Source organism: Erythrolamprus reginae, chromosome 12 (assembly GCF_031021105.1).
Source record: "Erythrolamprus reginae isolate rEryReg1 chromosome 12, rEryReg1.hap1, whole genome shotgun sequence".
NCBI classification, from domain to species: Eukaryota; Metazoa; Chordata; class Lepidosauria; order Squamata; family Dipsadidae; genus Erythrolamprus; species Erythrolamprus reginae.
Window position 1 is genome coordinate 19145771 of NC_091961.1, and position 21541 is coordinate 19167311.

At 42.2% G+C, this 21541-nt stretch overlaps 1 protein-coding gene across 2 annotated transcripts in view; it reads right to left on the bottom strand.

Annotated features, from left to right (window-relative positions):
• ROBO3 (roundabout guidance receptor 3) overlaps window positions 1–21541 on the bottom strand; it is a 264086-nt gene that overhangs the window by 100069 nt on the left and 142476 nt on the right. The gene's annotated exons all lie outside the window — the stretch shown is intronic.

Sequence of the window (21541 nt, forward strand, 5' to 3'; positions counted from 1 at the left end):
AAAAGTACTGTATGGTGGTGGTGGGGAAATGTTTACAGGTGCCTCCAATAATCTAAAAAGACAGCAAATTATACATTTTAAGGAAGCAAGATGTGGATCTCCTTGAAAGGCTTGTTTTCCAAATCTCTTCACCAAAACAGGCCTTCCTGTCCTATTGCAAACAGCTGACCGCAACCATGCTTTCTATCGCTGTGGTATTTCATACCTCCCTCCACCTCATTTCCTCACTGCTATCCGGACTCAGCTTTAAGGGCATCAGGAACTAACAACTCCCACGTCGGAAACAACACTCCACTTAACAGCTGCTCCCTCTGCTATCTGCTGTATGCCCCAGTAGGGCCAACTTTGCCATATGGCCTAAAGGGATGCACAAGAGTTTGCAAGCAAAATACGCCTCACCTTTGCCAAGTGCAATATGGCAATTTTCCTAAGCAAGCGTAATCTCTTTGGACATTTTTTTCCTTGAAAGCAAATGTGGCTTGCAAAAAACCTGAATAGAGCCTGACAACTGTCTTCCCTAGGGCAAACTTGCATGCCTGAGGCAAGGAGCTCTACATTGGGAGCTTTTGGGCATTTAAAGCATCAAAGCAGCAGTAGAGTTCCAAACCTTAATTGCCGCCCAGTAAGAACATGGGAAAGAGAGAATGAAATATCTGCATTGGTTATAACTCAATGAACTCAAGGCACACATTTCATCATGGCAAAAATGTATGGAGGGATATGGGATTGAATGGTCCTCATGGACTACAACAACCATTTAGAAGTGGGAGTAATGTAATCTGCTGGATTGCCTGTGTGGTTTGCCCCTGTGAGTATGGAGGAGAGATGGGGAGGTTAACTACCAGATTGTAAGAACATGAGCAAATGGTTAGACAAGGAGGCTTGAACTCATTGTTAACTCCACATTGCAATAAACAAGGACATGCATTCAGTTTCACAGCTACCAAGATTGTTGACTGAGCAGGGACAAAAATAGCCAGAAAAATGACTGAAATTTAGGAAAAAGGTCTCTCATCAGTCAACAGGAGTGCTGATTTACCACCAGCTTATCAAGTACTTAGAGGCCAAAGCTGCAGCAGCACAAGAAAAGTACAACTAATGATTTAATAGCTGGCCATCAACACCTTAATTAAAAACTACAAGCCACACACAACCAGGCATCATATAAATATGTTGAACAACCCAGTACACATATTCTGAAGAGAAAATATCCCTGGTGATGGGTTCCAACATGAACCAAAAAGCTTGGAAGAATAAACTTTTGGTCCGGGGTGGGTTCTAACTGACTTCACTACTGGTTCAATTTTTCCCACGCCTTGTGGCTGTGCCTTGTGCAGTGGCAAACCCACCCCCCAAAAGCTGAAAACAAGATGGTGATGCATATGCAGCACTGGAAACTCAGTTTCTGCGAAGCTGAGAAGGAAAAAACTGGGAATTTTTAAAAAATAGGTTTTTAACAGAGATGGTGGCACCCATGGACTGGCATCAACCAAACCAGTTCTGTCATGTCATCATGACATCAGCACCTGGTCGCTACTCGTTCAGGTGAACCGGTACAAACCAAGAGGAACCCACCTCTGCTTTGGTCCCACTGACTAACTCAGATTGGATTCTGGAATCTAACGGTCCATTTGAGAATACGCTTAGGCTCAGTAATGGGCTGCTGCCCCCATGGAGGGTTGGACTCAGGGGGGGTAGTAGGTTTATGCACTATTTATTGACTATTTAATAGTTTTTTTATTGTCCTTCCTTCTCTAGTACCTTAGTATGATCCTTAATTACTTTTAAAATAGAAAATAATTAAATAGTATGTTTTTACCCACAAACGCTTTAATCATTTTAATTAGTGATGGGCGAACCAAACGGTGTTCAGGTTTGGCAAGTTAGGATGAACTTTACGCAAAATTCGGCCAAACCCGAACCGAACCCAAACCCGAACGGGGAATCCCTCCCACAAAGAGATTCTGGGGGTGGAGCTTTGATGTCACTGGCAGGTTGCTAAGGACGCCAAGGTGATCACTTCCTGGATTCCATGGAATCTAGGAAGTGATCACCTTGGCATCCTTAGCAACCTGCTGGTGATGTCAAAGCTCCAAACGCCGAACACGACCCCGAACTTTGCCCAAAGTTCGAAAAAATTTCGGGTCCGGGTTCGGCATACCGAACACCGCAAAATTCGTTATAGACCCGAATTGTGCGGGTTCGGTTTGCCCATCACTAATTTTAATCTTTATATTTTATAGCAATTAAAGAAAATTGAGCTACTTGCCTAATCTCTTATCATTATCATTATCATTATTATTTATTAGACTTGTATGCTGCCTTTCTGCTGAGTCACATAACCTTTAAGCCACCCCCGTCACATGATTGTCAAGCCACTCCCTAGTCACATGGCCGGCAATCCACTCCTACTCAGTCACATGACTATCAAGCCACACCCACAAAATACACCACGTCCACAATGTGGCAGTAAAGGTTTTTGCAGCCCATCACTGCTTAGGCTCTAGACATGATGGTTTGAATCCTGCCATCTAAGAATGATGTCAAACAATTCAAGAAGAGAAATTGTATCCTGATTGCCGGCCTCTTTGGAAGCAGAGATAAAAACATCTCCCTCCCCCTCTCAATCTCTAGCCTCTGGTCTCAGCCTGATTTCATCAGGAGCCCATCTTAATCCCTTTTAGTCTGCTTCAATCTGTATCAAGGGCCCCTCTCCTTCTTATTTAAGTAGTGTGCATCTTACCCTGGCAACATTTCACACTTGCAGCTGCAAATAGCATCATTTTGGAGCACACTATGTTGGCAGTCCACAAACGAAGGGGATGGGAAATCACACATTCCAAAAGGGAGAATAGTACCAGCGGACCCAGTCAGAGTATATACTGGGTGTTTCAAGAATGGGACGATCAATACGTTGATGGAATATACTCCCCATGCAGATTAATTTTATTATTAACACAACATTTATAAAATAGAGGTGTCTAAATTAAGGGTAAGAATACTAGATTGGCGGTTCTTAGATCAAAGGAACGGGGATCCCAAAGATGCTTATTTCCTTCCTTTAAATATTTATTAGGGTTTTTTTTAACGTTGAAGAACATATTTAACAAACAACATCACAGCAAGGAAGAAGTTTGAAGACGTTTTGCTTCTCATCCAGGAAGCTTCCTCAGCTCCAAGGAATGGGAGATACTGTGTAACTTTCTCCCAATTATTGAAAAACAATCTCCATTGGAGAGTAGTGATGGGCAAACCCAATGGTGTTTGGGTTCGGCGAGTTCGGACGAACTTCACGCAGAGTTTGGCCGGACCCGAACCCGAACTCCAAACGGTCTGTGGCGTCAAAGCTCCGCCCCCAGAAACCCATCGTTTTTTATTTTTACGGATTTTTTATTTTTATTTATTTTTATTTTTACAAAAAAGGACACCGCAGCGGTGCTGCAAGCAAAGGGAGGTCCTTTCATGTAAATTTTTTTATTATTATTACGTGAAAGGACCTTCCTTTGCTTGTGGCGCCGCTGCGGCATCCTTTTCCATAAAAATAAAAATAAATAAAAATAAAAAATCCGTAAAAATAAAAAATGATGGGATTCTCGGGCGGAGGTTTGATGTCACCTATACCGGCAGGTTACTATGCATTCCATCCTCCCTCCATTATTCTAGGGCCGCCCCCGGAATCCAGGAAGTGATCACCTTGGCATGCTTAGCAACCTGCCGGTATACATGACGTCAAAGCCCCGCCCCCGGAATCCCTTTGTGGGATTCCCCAGCTCCTTTTGTGCCTCCTGACCGGCTGACAGCTCCCCTGTGTTCGCCTTCCTCCGTCGTCACCGGCGCCCGGCTCCTCCTCCTCTTCTCAGCAGATGACGGCCGGGCGGTGGTGCTTCGCGGTGCTCAGCACGAACACTGAACCAGAGCACGATTTTTAAAAAAATTCGGGTTTGGGTTCGGCATGCCAAACACCGCAAAATTCGATACGGACCCGAATTGTGCAAGTTCGGTTCACCCCACACTATTTGAGAGTGTTAAATTGGGGTAGAAGGGAGTGATCTGCAAAGTAAGAGAAGTTTCCTCACTGTTTTGCAGGAGTTGATTTGAAGGTTTCTCATGCATGCATGAGATTGTGTGTGCGTGCACACACACACACAAACACACACAAAACTATATCTCCTTTAGTTATAAAAGTCTTAGTTCCCTAGCAGTGATGAGAGAGGGGGAAAAATTGGGAGCCTCCTTTTGAGATGGTCACCAAGCCCGCATCATAAACCGAGGATGTGCTGCATCTTTGCTGTAAATCTGTTTCCCAAACAGAATCTCAAAACACTGCATTGCGAATGGGTTAATTTGGAAGGCAATGGAAGAAATATGGAAGACATTAAAAAGGAAAGCACCATCGTCAAGATTTAGAAGGACCTGCATCTCCTGACAACCCTTGGATGAAACAAAGGCAGGCAGGTTTTCACAGATGAAGTCGGGGCCTTTCCCCCCAGTCGCTTTCTGCTTCATCTGAATTATTAAGCACCCCACAAATTCACTGCCCCTTAGGCTGCCTCGTGTATTTACCACTGCACAACTAATTATTCCTTCTCTGAGTTGTTTCTTAATCAGTCGCTGCTTGCCAAAATAATTCAGCATTTTATAACCATTACAGGGAAATGTCAAGGCTTTATTGCACAACTGCCTGTCAGATGCTATTTATGGCATTGCAGAGATTTCCTGGACTTGTAAAACACACCAGAGTAGCTGCAGCCAGCAAAAAAAGCAACGCCAGAAACAACATTTCATTTCGCCTGACTTTACGATTCCAGAGGGTTTGCCTTGCGCTTTGGACATGCACATGACTATTCATCCATGTACTGATCCCTCCTGGCCACTGGGGAAATGATCCCCTGAAAATAGGAACAGAGAAGAGGCCAAGCCACTTGCCTGGAATTAGCAATAGCAATAGCTTTACAGCCCTCTCTAAGCGGTTTACAAAGTCAGCCTATTGCCCCCAACAATCTGGGTTCTCATTTTACCCACCTCGGAAGGCTAGAAGGCTGAGTCAAATTTGAGCCTGGTGAGATTTGAACTGGTGAGCTACAGCCAGCAGTCAGCAGAAGCAAGACGCTTTAAACAAGACGCCTTAAACAAGATCTAAGTATTGCCCACAAGATCATATGCTGCAACGTCCTGCCTGTCGGCGACTACTTCAGCTTCAACCACAACAACACAAGAGCACACAACAGATTTAAACTTAATATTAACCGCTCCAAATTTGACTGTAAAAAATATGACTTCAGTAACCGAGTTGTCAAAGCATGGAGCTCATTACCTGACTCCATAGTGTCATCCCCAAACCCCCAACACTTTACCCTTAGATTATCTACGGTTGACCTATCCAGATTCCTAAGAGGTCAGTAAGGGGCGAGTACAAGTTCACTAGAGTGCCTTCCATCCCCTGTCCTATTGTTCTCCTATATCTCCTATACCTTTCTTCTATTCCTATATCTCTTCTTCTATTCTTTCATTGATATGTTCTATTGCTATACTTTCTTTTCTGTTATTTCTTAGATATATTTTACTATGAGTATCTCCTCTATAACTTTCATCATGTATTTTACTATGTGTGTATATATATATATACCCACTAAAACCCTCATTGTGTATTGGACAAAATAAATAAATAAAATAAATAAATAATAAAAAGCAGCTTGCAGAACTGCACTCTAACCACTGAGTCACCAAGGCTCAATTAGCAGCAAGTGGTCTAAAGCAATGTTTTCAACCTCAGCAACTTTATGATGAATGGACTCCCAGAATTTCCCAGCCAGCTTGCTCATGTTGAAAAAAAAAATGGACTCAGAAACAACAGAGATGAAGCCACTATTGGAAGACATGAAGAACCAGATAGGGGACAGGATCAGAGGTGGGTTCCTACCGGTGCGTCCTGGTGTGGTAGTTTGGTAGTAGGCCACCGATTGCCCAATTTGCATGTGACAGCTCTGGTGCTTTCCCAGTCCATGTGCGGCATCATTTTTAAAAATTCTTTTTGGTGTTTTTTTGCTTCTGTACATGCGCAGAAGCAAAACCGCACGACGGGATGATCGCCTGTGTGAGATTTCCTGTGATTTTTTGCTTCTGCGCATGGGCGGAAAGGGATGTGCACCCATTAGGATAGCAAGTGCGCGCATGTGCAAAACATTGCAATGTGCATGCAGCGCACTGGTAAGGAGAAAAGAGGAACCCACCAGTGAACAGGATCCTCCTTGAGAAACTCTTGCCCTATGGTTGCGGACAGTTGACACCAACCTGATATTACACAATCAAACAAATTGTCTAAAGAATCAATAACCAGTTAGAAAATTGAAACATGAAATATTGCATTGAGCCAGGCAGTTGAAGCACACTCTCGCCTAACTACCATGCTAGTAGATGCAAATTATTTTTAAAGACTTGCTGAGCTTCGTCATTATTTAGCTCTCTCTCAAACTGCTGTTGGGTGCTACTTACAACTCCTTTACCCAAACTGTCATTTGACCTGAGATATTATTACACTGCAACATTTTCTTGGCTAAATGAGGTGGTAGGAACACCAACCTGATACTGTAAGCTGAGCTCTGGAGAGCTGGGCTAACACAAAAGGCAAGGATGGGGCTAATAATATTGGAGAGTTTGTGAAGTTGCCTCTAATCTCAATACACAAAACCTCAATTAGACTGAAGGCAACTTCTAATACAGTGGTACTTCTACTTACAAACTTAATTTGTTCCCTGACCGGGTTCTTAAGTAGAAAAGTTCATAAAAAGAAGACATTTTTCCCATAGGAATCAATGTAAAAGCAAATAATGTGTGCGATTGGGGAAACCACAGGGAGAGTGGAGATTCCTAGAGAGGCCCCATGGAGGCTTCTCCCTACCTTTTCTGGCCCTGTTTCCTCCCAGGAGATTCCTAGAGAGGCCCCACAGAGGCTTCTCCCCACCTTTTCTGGCCCTGTTTCCTCCCAGGAGATTCCTAGATAGGCCCCACGGAGGCTTCTCTCTGCCCTTTCTGGTTACAGTTTTGGAGGCTTGGGTTCGTAAGTGGAAAATGGTTTGTGAGAAGAGGCAAAAATATCTTGAACACCTGGTTCGTATCTAGAAAAATTCGTAAGTATAGGCGTTCGTAGGTAGAGGTACCACTATAGTTGGGTTTACAGATCATCCACGGAATGACAAGCTGAAGATTTAGAATCAGTCAAAGACAGTATATCATAAGCCTTTCTCTGCAACAAGAGATGCGGTGGAACTCATAGTTTAGATATTTTTGAAAAGAGTAGTGATGGGCGAACCCAACGGTGTTCGGGTTTGGCAAGTTCGGCCAAGTTTTACGCAAAATTTGGTCGAACCCGAACCGAACCCAAACTTGAACCCGAACGGGGAATCCCTCCCATTAAGAGATTCTGGGTACGGAGCTTTGACGTCACTGGCAGGTTGCTGAGGACGCCAAGGTGATCACTTCCTGGATTCCATGGAATCCAGGAATTGATCACATTGGCATCCTTAGCAACCTGCTGGTGACGTCAAAGCTCCGAATGCCGAACACGACTCCGAACTTTGCCCGAAGTTTGGAAAAATTTCGTGTTCGTGTTCAGCATACCGAACACCACAAAATTCGGTACGGACCCGAATTGTACAGGTTCATTTCGCCCATGACTAAAAGAGAGCTAAATAAATTCATTGAGGATTTGTTGTTGTTCAGTCATGTCCAGCTCTTCACAACCCCATGGACCAGCCCCCGCCCCAATTCTCCACTGTCTCACAGATCTGTGTGGGGAGACCTAACAACTGCTATCCAAATAAATAGATGAAACTGCTACATTCAATAGCACTATGCCAACAAATACCATTTTTTGGCTGTATTTTCTCTATTTTTTCTGGGTTGTTATTCCATCAACCCTGAGTTCCTCTACCCAATATTTTTTTAAACATTTTTTCTTATTTTTCTCCACATTCAACATACAACTTCATATACCTTCAATATAACTTAATATACATACATCATTTTTCAAGTACAACAAACTAGATCACATTCCAATTTTGCTTTATATTGTTTCATCTATATCCATCTTTCTTCCCTCCACTTTCCTCTTCCTATCTCAGGCAGTTGTTCCGTCTTTACGACATACTTTCTTACTCCTTCTCCCTCCTACTACCATTCCCTTCTCGTTCCTTCTTCTTTCTCCTATTCTTCCTCTACTCTCTCCCTTTTCTCTCCTTCTTTCCTACTTCCCATCCACCCTCAAAATCCTTCCCTAAATGGACAATTCTATTACAATTACATAACAGACTAGAATGCTTCTCTAGATGTTACTCTTCATAATCATTCCTCTTACTTCTAAATCTCCTAATTTTAACTTGTGCTACCTCTTTTTATCTAGTTTTATCTCTTGGGTTTACCCCCAACCAATTCAATTTTTGTTCCAGATTAGTTGCTATAACTAGATTTTACAAGCTAATTGTTATTTCTTGTGCTTCATAGTTTTAGGCCTTATTACTTTCTCTCCTTCTTTAATATTTTAACTCATCTTTTACTCCCCCCCAATCATTTCTAAACATCCAATTTTTTTAAAAAATCAAAATATATATGTATTTTTAATCAGTTCTATTAACAAAATATTTTCATTGAAAAAACTTTTTTTGCCTGACTATTAAACGACCACTTCAATAACAAAGATCCGAATCCTCAAGGGTTGGGCATCAGTTAAATTTCACCTCTTTTTTTTTCAATTTCTTTATGATCCTCTGTTGGTTAGATAGCCGCTTTTAAAGTTTCCTGTCCTTTTGTTCCCCTTTAATTTTTTTAAACAATCCATTTTGGGCTTCTATTGGTGAAAAAAAAATCCACCAGCTTCTGTTTACTACCTTCTTTTCACTCTCCAGCACACTCTTATACCTTTCTTCCCAGGTGACTTCAATCTTCAACAATCAATCGAGCCATTCAGGGCCACCGCAGCTAGGATGACAATGCCATTTTCCATCACTGCAGGCTGAGAGGACTTTGTCAGCTCCCTGGGTGGTTTGTCACCACCACAGCTTGCCAGCAGGCACTTCTCTTTTCCCCACTCCTACAGGGTGGTTCTGGTCTGATTCTGATTGAGCCGGACCTTTTAACGGCAGGGATATCGGGATTCCTCAGAGGAGTGCAGGGAACACCCATCTCGCCATGGTATTTGGCCACACCCTTCTCCCTTCTTCTACACAATCTTACATTTTTTCATGTTTTATTCCATATATATTTCTTTAATCTGTTATTTCTTTTATTTATCTCTATGTGTTTATCTTTTAATACACTTCTAATTTAAAAGTTTCTTTCTCCTCCCACATCCTCTCCCCTCATCCCTTTCGAGCAATGGTCCCTAAACTATGACCCGCGGCCCGTATGCGGCCCACTGAGGCCATTTATCCGGCCCGCGGGTGATTGACAGGAGCAGAGGATGTGTCCCCGGTGTTGGAGTTGGGGTGGGGAGCGGCAAGGAAAGTGCGGGGAAGTCTTGCACCAGCGAAGGTTCACGTGTGCCTGTGCGCGAGAGCTCCCCATTCCACTGCCAGCCCGCCATGCGCCAATAAAACCTTGTATAGCCAATCAGATGTTAACAAAAGAAAATTAAAAACAAAACATAAACATATGTGAATTTTAGACTTCTTCCCCCCTCTAAATAGTATGTTCCCATTTTGTTTTTTACTTTAAAATAAGGTATGTGCAGTGTGCAAAAGGACTTGTTCATATGTTTTTTTTATAGTCCGGCCCTCCAACAAAGATAGGGACAGTGAACTGGCCCCCTTTGTAAAAGGTTTGGGGACCCCTGCTTTCGAGTGATACATCTGGGTTATATCATTCATTTATATTTAAAGTTTCTTATTTATATTCCTTTTCTAACCATCTACAAAATTTCCTCCAAGTCTTGTAATACAATGAATCCTCTTTATCTTTTAATCTTAATGTGTATTGAGTTAATTTGAGAAGCAGATTTTGGCCTCTTTTTGTAACTTTTGGAACACCAATTTGCCTTCTATTCAACACTATTAAGATGGAAAAACATACACCAAAACGTACAGTCATGTCAGCTCACTGTCCGTAACCTATGATGTTTAATTTGAACATTTGAGAAAAAACTTCATATCTGTTTGGGATACTGTAATACTCAAATCTCTCTCAGCTAAATGCCTTGTGTTGACTTTTGCTTCATTCCTACTCTATAACCAGAGAGGGAGGGAGAGATAAAAAAAGTGCCAGGATTCTGTCTACTTTTTGAAATATTTGTTTTGTCCTTCCACACTTTAGAAAAAGGGAGGAGGAAGGAGGAGGAGGAGGGGAAACAAGAGTACACTTACTAGGCATTAACAGAGTGTCAATAAGCCATTTAACTTTGCGCCGAGTAATACACCATAAATATTCATACCTAAGTGTAATATACTGAAATAATCTTGCTGGTAATGAGCAATAAAATACAGATATATTGCTTATTAAATATTTATGCCTACAACCCAAGAGCTTTGTCAAAATGGAGGCCTTTGGAGGGAACTGGACGCAGCAATGTAGTAAAATGCTTACAACATTAGTCAAGCAACACGTCCCTTGAGGTCCCAGATCCCAGATCTGGCATAGCAAGCAGAAGCCCCATGTGCCAGCAATCAGTTATTACTTACATTGCCATCATTGCTACTAAGTGGTCTTTAGAATAGGAATGGCCCAATCATCGGTCAACTTTCTTACCTAGCAGAAAAATTGTGCTGGGAAACCCTTCAGAAGGGAGAAAGTGCAGATTCTCTGTGAAGCCAAAATGGACAAGATGACCCAGAGAATTCATCCGAATTGCTGAATTGATAAACTATACCAGGTGGTCTCTAACTTTGGCAACTTTAAGACTTGTGGACTTCCCCAGCTTTGCTGGCTGGGGAATTCTGGGAGTTGAAGTCCACAAGTCTTAAAGGTTAGAGAGCCATGAACACTCAATCAGGAAAGTTTATTTTATTTATTTTATTTTATTTTATTTTATTTTATTTTATTTTATTTATTTTATTTTATTTTATTTTATTTTATTTTATTTTATTTTATTTTATTTTATTTTATTTTATTTATTTTATTTTATTTTATTTTATTTTATTATTTTATTTTATTATTTTATTTTATTTTATTTTTTCGATTTTTATGCCGCCCTTCTCCTTAGACTCAGAGCAGCTTACAACATGTTAGCAATAGCACTTTTTTAACAGAGCTAGGCTATTGCCCCCACAATCCGGGTCCTCATTTTACCCACCTCGGAAGGATGGAAGGCTGAGTCAACCTTGAGCCGGAGATGAGATTTGAACCACTGACCTTCAGATCTACAAGGCAGCTTCAGTGGCCTGCAGTACAGCATTCTACCTGCTGCACCACCTTCTTTTCACCAGGATACAGAACTCAATGCCTTCCCCCTAAAACAGTGATGGCAAACCTTTTTTAATTGGGTGCCAAAAGAGCTTGTGTGTAAGCTATTGGACATGCGCAAGTGCCCACACCCATAATTCAATGCCTGGGGAGGGCTAAAACAGCTTCCTCCACCCTCGGAGGCCCTCTGGAGGACAGAAATGGACTGTTTCCCAATTACCGGGGGTCCCAGTAGGCTCATGTTTTGCCATCACCGAGCTCCAAAAATTTTCCTGGAGTCACGGAAGGATAAAAATGTCCTCCGCCATCCCACCAGAGGCTCTCTGGAAGCCAAAAATGCCCTCCCAGAGCTTCTCTGCAAGCTAAAAATCAGCTGGTCGACACACACATATCCGTTGGAGCTAAGCTAGGACAATGGCTCGTGTGCCAGCAAATATGGCTCTGTGTGCCATCACTGCCCTAAAATTTCAAAATTTAACTTCACAAAAGCCTGGCTATGTAGACCAGGCAGGTATCTATTAACGTCCAGACTTCTGTAATATGCTAGGTGCTTGCTGATTATTTACTTTAACTGCGCGGAAAAAAATTCCCTCCAAGGTCGTTCTTGTCATTTGTGATCCTTTTAATCAGAGATGTAACTGACGGGATCAATCATTCTCTGAATGCAATACATGTGTTGTAGCATTTCACTCCCTTTCTGTCATATGAAAGACCAGAAAACTAAATTTCCATTCTAGTTGACAAAAAGTGAGTTAGAAGGCGATGCACTGCAATCTGTTCAATGAACTGCAGACATTATCATAATTTTCCAAAGGAAGAGAGGCTGCCAAAGGAATGACCAGATAATACACAAGTAGCCTGCAAGTGGGGTGGGCGAGAGAATCAGAAAGGACCCTCCTGGTTTCTTGGGCTGTAGAGGAGATGCAAAGAGAACTGTAGCAAAGGTGCTTTTTCAAAAGGCAACTGGACTCTGCATTTTTCCTTCCAGAAGTTTCGCTTCTCATCGAAGAAGCTTCTTCAGTTCAACAAGTTTTTCCTTTGGAACAACCATGATCGGGATGACCGAGAATCTCCATAGACAAGGAGAATTGTACTTACAATTTTCAGATTTGTTCACTTTGCTTTACAATCAAGTAGAATTAGATTATCTGCTCATTTTTCCTATCTGTTCTGCCTGGTAAGATTGGCATCAGATTAGATAACCTCTGACTCCCCCCTCCCATATATCAAAGTGGATTTAAAGAAAGAAAAAGAGGAGACGTGTAGCGACCTGCTGGTGACGTCACAAAGACGTCAAGGACCTGGTTCAGTCGGCACCAGTTTGTAGGTGCTGCTGGTTTTTTTTAAAAAAAATTAAATTGTTTTTTCTTCTGAGCATGAGCAGAAGCTGAGTTTCCGGCACCATCTTGTTTTTGGTTTTGGGGGGGATTTTTTTCTTCTAATGACCATGCGCAGAAAAAGAGTTTCTGGCATTGTGCATGTGGTCGCTGTTGTGGTTAGCTCTGGCTCAGCTCCTGCCCCAAGGACTGTGGATGTGGGGGAGACATCCACATGCTGCAGGCCTGTTTTGCCCCCAGTGGAATCTGCTGATAAAGGCTCCTCTGACCAAGAAGACATGAGTGACAGGGAGGAGGAGAGTGTGGCAGACAGCTCAGAAGGAGATCAATTATCTAGCTCCTCCTTGGATTCAGAACAAGAGTTAATGATACAGCCACGCATGCGGAGAGCGATGCATAGGCAACAAAAACTGAGAGATTATTATCAAAGAAAATGAGGCCACCTGTGGTTGGGTGGGGCTGTGGTAATTAGTGAGGCTGCTATAAAGAGCAGCCTGTGGGTTTGGCCATTGTGGAGGGTTATCTGATCATTGTGTTTCATGACTGCTTTGCTGACTTTGATCTTTGTGTACTGATTTTCCCCCGCTTTGAAACTAAACCAGAGCAAAGTGTGTTTCACTTTGTGAAAGAAGAAGGACTGTGAATTGCCTCACAGCTGCAAGCTAAGTATCACAGAACTGATAAGGGACTTGTACCAATTACCAGTTTGTTTGGAGACGAGTGCTCTTGGCTATACCAAAAGAGGGCTTGGTTTAAGTGAATTTTCATTATAAAGAACATTGTTTTGAATTTTCAAACGTGTGTGTGTCTGAAATTATATCTGTGCATTTTTGGGAGGATTCTACCAGAGAGCCCGACAGAACAGTCGCCATCTTGTTTTCAGCTTTTTTTCTTTGGATTTTTAAAATTTTTCAGCATTGTGCATATGCGCGCCCATGGCGCAGTAGCAAGCGAACTGGTAGCAAGGTAAGTTAGAACCTACCCTGACTTGAAGGCATTATCTATTTAGCCAACATTCCCTCCCTCTTTCCCTATTGGGTTTTATTTAATCACAGAGAAACAAAACATGTTTATTCAATATTAGAAATTAACTTTTTTTTCCCCAAACATTTCAGATTCTGAATCATAAGTTCACAAAAGTTCACCAATTTCTGTCTTCTTGTCCTTCGGTTTCTTTCCCAGGTTGCTTTCCCATTTCATGCGATGGCAGCTTCAAGCCTGAGTTTCAGAGAAGAATTCTAATTTGAAGGAGAGATTATTTTTCCTCGGTTTTTACATCTTTTTATTCTGCTCATACTACCTTTTCTTTAAAAGCCTTTTACAAGAAATCTGTAAGACTTATGTGTGTGATGGTGAACCTATGGCACACGTTTCACAGATAGCACATGGAGCCATATCGGAGGGCATGCCAAACATTGCCCTATGTCAGCTCCAGTGCGCATACATGCATCAGCCAACTGATTTTCTGCCTTGCGCAAGGCCGTTTTGCCCTCTGGAGGCTTCATGGAAGCTTCCCTAAAGCCCTGGAGTCCAAAAAACAACCCAATGGGCAGAAGTTCAAAACCAGAAGTTCAAAAAACGGACTTCCAGTTTGCCCATTTTTTAACCTCCGGAGGCTACAAGGAACCTTCTCTGAAGGTTCTGGAGTGCAAAAAAGAGCATGACGTGCATTTTTCCAAACTTTCAATTTGCCCATTTGCCTGTTTTTCACCATCCCAGGCTTCTGTGTCCATGCACAGGGATGGGAGGGATTGTGCGCATGTGCAGGGCAGGGTGGAGTGAGGTGGGTATGCATGAGTGAGGGGAATGGAATGGGTGCGGGCATGTGCACATGTGCTAGTACAAGCACATACCTCCTTTTGGCTCGTGAACCGAAAAAGGTCCTCCATCACTGACTTAGATGATCTCAACAGAGAAGCAAAAGGTTGCCTGGAATTTCCCAGAGCTCATAGATAAGCAATTGATATGGCATTAGAAACATAGAAACATAGAAGACTGATCGCAGAAAAAGACCTCATGGTCCATCCAGTCTGCCCTTACACTATTTCCTGTATTTTATCTTACAATGGATATATGTTTATCCCAGGCATGTTTAAATTCAGTTACTGTGGATTTACCAACCACGTCTGCTGGAAGTTTGTTCCAAGCATCTACTACTCTTTCAATAAAATAATATTTTCTCATGTCGCTTCTGATCTTTCCCCCAATTAACCTCAGATTGTGTCCCCTTGTTCTTGTGTTCACTTTCCTATTAAAAACACTTCCCTCCTGAACCTTATTTAACCCTTTAACATATTTAAATGTTTCAATCATGTCCCCCCTTTTCCTTCTGTCCTCCAGACTATACAGATTGAGTTCATTAAGTCTTTCCTGATACGTTTTATGCTTAAGACCTTCCACCATTCTTGTAGCCTGTCTTTGGACCTGTTCAATTTTGATTCTTCTCTGAAAATCTTCCGACTGATTCTCTTCTTTTCACTGCTCAGTTATCACTCCCTGATTTATACCTTCATCCATATTCTGCAGAGCTTCTGCTCCGGAGGACTGGACCACATGAATCTTCGATGGTTTCTTAAATGTTAAACATTTACAGCAGTAAATGGTGGAACAACCACTTAGTCCTTAATCAATTAAAATGTTTCAAGAGAGTCAGAATCGGGATGTAGTAAATTACTTATAGTTTTCTTTCTTTCCTCAATGTCTGAACAGGGAACTTCATAATGGAACAGTTGCAATGTACAAAGGCTACTTCTGAAGTTTTTAAAAACTCCAGCTGGTTGAGAATACAACAGTCAAACTACGGATTAGGGCAAGTTTTAGGAGACTGGTCTCCTTGTTAGAGAAAAGAAGGACAAGGGGTGATGATAGAAGTATTCCAGTATTTGAGAGGTTGCCATAAAGAAGAGGGGGTCAACTTGTTTACAAAAGCATCGGTAGGCATGACAAGAATCAATGGATGGAAACTAATCAAGGAGAGAAGCAACCGGGTACCGAGTAAAAACTTCCTAACAGTAAGGCCAATTAACCAATGGAATAGCTTGCCATTGGACATTGCAGGTGTTTCATCACTGGAAGTTTTAAAGAAGAGACTGGACAGTCACTTGTCTGAAATGGTATACGACCATGAGACATATCAGAGGGTACGGGAAGTCCTTCTATACCAACAGTATGACAGAGACATAGTCATCCAAGCATCATTATGAAATGAAACCACTGTGGCTCCTTGCAATATTTAAAATACAACAAAATGAAGGAATGACTGGGGAACTGCAAAAATATACGTCCAAGCTGTTAATTTCCTGAAGGTTAGGCAAATGTTTTTCTGCTAGCGGAAAGCAAGTATCACATCTGCTAATATTGCTACTGAGATCCTTCCTGTCAAGTAATCTGAGTAATTTCATTCCAAAGATATTGTGTTTCCCAAAAAATAAGACCCTGTCTTATTCTTTTTGAACTCTGAAATAAGCGCGTGGCCTTATTTTCATGCACTCAAAAGCATCATGCCACATGGAAGGTTTTTTTTTCAAATTGGTGTCCGTCTGAGGGTTTCTTGCCCTTTTGCATACCTATACCAAAACTACTCCTTTATCTTAAACTTGGGTTAGACAAAGGGACGGTCGCCACGGACCCTTCAGTGACAAGTGACAATGTTATTTTCAGTGTTGCCTTGTGAACACTTTAAATCCTTACCACATCACCCCACGGTTTCCTATTTCCTTAAAGGGGCATCTAATATCAAGCCCCCTGTTATCCACCATTTTCCACCTGGGATTTGCCATTTGTGTTGGAGTCTCTCTTATGAACCTTTACGTGAGGCTTCCTTGTCACTCTTAATACAAAAGATTGTATTTTTGGTGGCTATTACCTCCGCTAGTTGTGAATCAGAATTGGCCTCCTTTTCCATTAGGCAGGATTTATGTATTTTCCACTCTGATAGGTAGTTCTTCATTTGGACCCTTCATTTACTCTGCCCCAAGTTTTCGGAGAGGGGCAGAATACAAATCTAATTAATAATAATAATAATAATAATAATAATAATAATAATAATAATAATGGGCCATACTGATAATGTGCATGCTAGCCAGCTGACTTTTGGCCTTGGGGAAGGCCGTTTTGCCTTCTGGAGGTTTCATGGAAAATGCACTTCCACTTTGTAAGTTGTGCTGTTTTTCGCAATCTGGGGTTTTGGGAAGCTTCCCTGCAGGTTCCTGAGGGTGAAAAACAGCACAGTGGGCAAACCAGAAGTCCGTTTCCCCAAACTTCCAATTTTCTCATTAGGCCGTTTTTTCACTGTCCCAGGCTTCAGTGAGGCCTGTGCGCATGTATGGGGTTGGGGGGCCGTTGTGCGCATGCGTGGGACAGTGCATGGGGGTGCACAAGCGTGTGTGGGGGAATGGGTGTGGGCATGTACGCGTGTGCTAGGACATGAATACCCCTCCTTTTGGTACATGAACCAAAAAAGATTCACCGTCACTGCTACATGGTCTCCTTTTTGAACAGTGGCTTGGATTAGAAGACACCCCTCCCCTCAAAGTCCCTTCCAGTTCTATTCTGATTGATGGATTGGCATAATTCAAAGTTCTGGTAGACTGTCAGTGCAGGCTGAACTTCCTTCCTTCCTTCCTTCCTTCCTTCCTTCCTTCCTTCCTTCCTTCCTTCCTTCCTTCCTTCCTCTGCCAATGCAGGAAGATCACAGCAGCACAATGATACTTTCAGAATAAGCATGGAAAATGTTTCAGAATTGGGACTGCTTTTCTTTTGTATTTTAGGGTGTGGGGGAGGCATTAAATATTTCCTGCCAATTTTCCGTTTGCTTTGTTTCCTACTGAACAACAGCACAAAAAATATGCAACTATTTGTCAGTAGCTTATTGCTATGCTTTCTTGAACAGCAGTGGGTTTTTCCGAGAGCTGCTTTAGAGTAGTGGTTAAGGCACCAGGATAAAAATGGGAAACTGAATTCTAGTCCTGCTTGGGTACAAAACTCGTTGGGTGGCTTTGGGCCAATCGGTCCCTCTCAGATCTAGGAAGAGGAAGTGGAGGGGAAAATCACTTCTTGAGTCTGAGAGGGACCAATTGGCCCAATGTCACCCGACTAGTTTTGTACCTAAGCAGGACTAGAATTCACAGTTTCCCATTTTTATCCTGGTGCCTTAACCATTACACTAAAGCAGCTCTCAAAAAATTCCACTGCTGTCCAAGAAAGCATAGTTGTCAAAACAACTGCAGTGCTTTTTCCAGGCTATTGCCACCTGTCCACACTGACTAAATGGCATGAACACTAACACAAAAGTGGAGTTTTTTTAATGGTTAACCCTTATTTTTAAAACTCTGGAAGTGTTAGTGGTTAACCTAACATCAATAACTATCAGATTTTTGCAGAGTATAAGATGCATCTTAGCTTTGGGGGAGAAAAATAGGGAGAAAAACTACCTACCAGGTAGTCATCTGGCTAGTGTCCTTAGTCTGTTCAGCTTCAACACATTATTTTATCCCCTGGTTAGGGCTGAAAAAGCCTTTTTCAGAGGGGAGTAGGAATGAAAATAAGCCTGCAAAGACTTAGGGCTGGGAAAAACATTCTTTGGAGGGAGGAGGAAGCCAAGAAGATCGTTAGCACCTCATTAACGATGGGGAAAAAAGCTTTTTTAAAAAAAGCTAAATTCAGAGTATAAGACGAACCCAAATTTTCAGCCTCTTTTAGGGAGGAAAAAGGTGCGTCTTATACTCTGAAAAATACAGTACTTTGTTCCATAATTAGATCCCCATGGGAGATTTTTCTAAATATAGCAGCCAGTCATTGAGCACCTCACTCTGGGCTCTCCAAATATAATTAATAAGTATAGAAAGATGCAATTAACTGGCAGTAACCCTGATAATCTAGATCAATGGCTGGCAAATTCTTAATGAAGTGTTAAATTGGGTCTATCTCCCTGTAGCACCAGTCTCCTGAAGGCTCTTTGGTGATAGATTTAGTCCCTCTCTTGCTCCAGACTGGGATAAGATTATTCAGGGAGACTGATGAGTCTGGTGTAGAAGCAGCCAGAATGAAGACAGATGAATGGACCATCTGGCCTAGCGGAAGATCCTTATTCAAAAACTGGACCCCCACCCTTTGCACAGGAGCAAACAAAATCACCCAGGATTTTTTTAAATTTACCATTCCACAACATTTAGCAAAAACTTCAGAAGAAAAGGACTTAGGGGTAGTGATTTCTGACAGTCTCAAAATGGGTGAACAGTGCAGTCAGGCAGTAGGGAAAGCAAGTAGGATGCTTGGCTGCATAGCTAGAGGTATAACAAGCAGGAAGAGGGAGATTGGGATCCCACCATATAGAGCACTGGTGAGACCCCATTTGGAGTACTGTGTTCAGTTCTGGAGACCTCACTTACAAAAAGATATTGACAAAATTGAACAGGTCCAAAGCCGGGCTACAAGAATGGTGGAAGGTCTTAAGCATAAAACGTATCAGGAAAGACTTCATGAACTCAATCTGTATAGTCTGGAGGACAGAAGGAAAAGGGGGGGACATGATCGAAACATTTAAATATGTTAAAGGGTTAAATAAGGTCCAGGAGGGAAGTGTTTTTAATAGGAAAGTGAACACAAGAACAAGGGGACACAATCTGAAGTTAGTTGGGGGAAAGATGAAAAGCAACATGAGAAAATATTATTTTACTGAAAGAGTAGTAGATCCTTGGAACAAACTTCCAGCAGACATGGTAGATAAATCCACAGTAACTGAATTTAAACATGCCTGGGATAAACATATATCCATCCTAAGATAAAATACAAAAAATAGTATAAGGGCAGACTAGATGGACCATGAGGTCTTTTTCTGCCGTCAGACTTCTATGTTTCTATGTTTCTATTTCTATATTCAATTTCTAAGGCCACCAGCTTTTTAAATGATCCCGGGCAGCTTACAGAGAGTTCCAAACAAGTGATAGTGACAAATAGAAATACTTTATCACCAACAGTAAAATAAGTCACCCAGGGAAAAGAGATAGAGTCAAAATACACCAGAGAGAGCAAGTTCACACATCATCCCAGCCTAGTGCCTAAGGCAGCATTTCTCAACCTCGACAACTTTAAAATGCGGGGATATGGCTGGCTGGGGAATTCTGGGAGTTGAAGTCCATGCATCTTCCAGCTGTCAGGGTTGAGAAACATTAGCCTAAGGGAAGAGCAAGGCTCTCCTAAAGACAGCAGGATCAGGGCCCTGGGGATCTTGCTGTAGAAAAAGGCATACACGTTCAGAGGGAAGCCATACTGCATATTCCCACCGCTCAGCAATACACAATGCAAAATATTTTCTGGGTTAAATGCAAGAACACAGCATCAATTACTGCTTTGTAAACAGAAGCACAAAGAACTTTTAACCATTCTGATATGGCCTGTCTCGCATTCCAAGCCCGGTGCCAGGATTCAGGACCGTTAGATAAATGGGAAGGGTTAGCCTTGGGATTATTGTTTTCAATTGTTACTAATGTTTCACAAAAAACGAGATTACCAAATTCCCCAAGGAAGGGATAGAGATGAAGAAACACACCACCCTGAAATATAAACTCAAAAGAGTTTCGAAAGGTTGCTCAATGCATCCTTGTATGTTTAGTTATATTCTACTTGATTAGACAAGGAGATTGTGATTTCATCACTGCTAATGAAATAAGTTGTATCTCTTCCTAGAGAGTCAGTTGATTCAGGAACAGACCACAGAGATTAGTTTTAAGCAAAAATGCAGACAGTTCTGGGTCTAGCATTGCTGGGATTTAGGAAGCCAGTTTTTGATGATGAGTCTTCCAACTATAATGGATGCATATATAGAATCTAGTACAGTGTTGGTGCTGAAATGGGAGTGTGCATGTATGCGCGTGCCAGCAACTGGAAGAGTAGCCAGCTGGTGCACATGTGCACACTGGGAAGATGATATTTCAGTTTCCGGTACATGCATATGCACTGGCCACTTGGTCTTTCTAGTTTCTGGTGTGCATACAAAAGATTAACTAGCCAGTGATCATGCATGCACTGGAAACCAGAAGGTCATCTTCCTGGTGTGCACCTGTGCACCTGTTGTGGCCTGCCAGCAGCATGTGCAGCTGGTAGCTGATTCTGACAGTGAAGAGGCTGATGTGGTGATGCGCCAGCAGCCTGTGCAACTGGCACCCGAATTGGACTGGAAAGGACGTGGTGCCAGAGGCGGAGATTCAGCCAGGGCCTTCAGAACCTCCAGAAGCTCCCATCAATGATGAGGAAGAAGAGGAGGAGACTATTCTCAATGCACAGGCACACAGAGCTGCCAGAAGGCAGGGACGGTTCCTCAGGAGGAGGTCTCCTCAAGAGTAGGCTTGGGGCTAATTATCCACTCCCCTAGCCTTTTTAAGGAAGGCGGCAATTTGCAGGAAACAACTTTGTTCATATTCTTTCAGAAACGTCGGATCAGCTCTTATTCTCTCTCTTGGCCTTTTTCCTGCAAATTGTTTCTGGGCATTTTGCCAACCTCCCTAAGATTGCTGTTATCTACCAGACTGTTGACTCAGAATTAAGTTATTACTTCATGAAATTGTGCTGGTTGTTAATGAAATTGAATTAATAGCCAATGTTCAATGTATTTGTGTTTGATGACTACTATGCCACCCTGAGTCGCTTTGAGAAGGGCAGCATAGAAATCAAGCAAGCAAGCAAGCAAGCAAGCAAGCAAGCAAGCAAGCAAGCAAGCAAGCAAGCAAGCAAGCAAGCAAGCAAGCAAGCAAGCAAGCAAGCAAGCAAGCAAGCAAGCAAGCAAGCAAGCTCATTAGTAGTCCTTAATTAGTAAACTA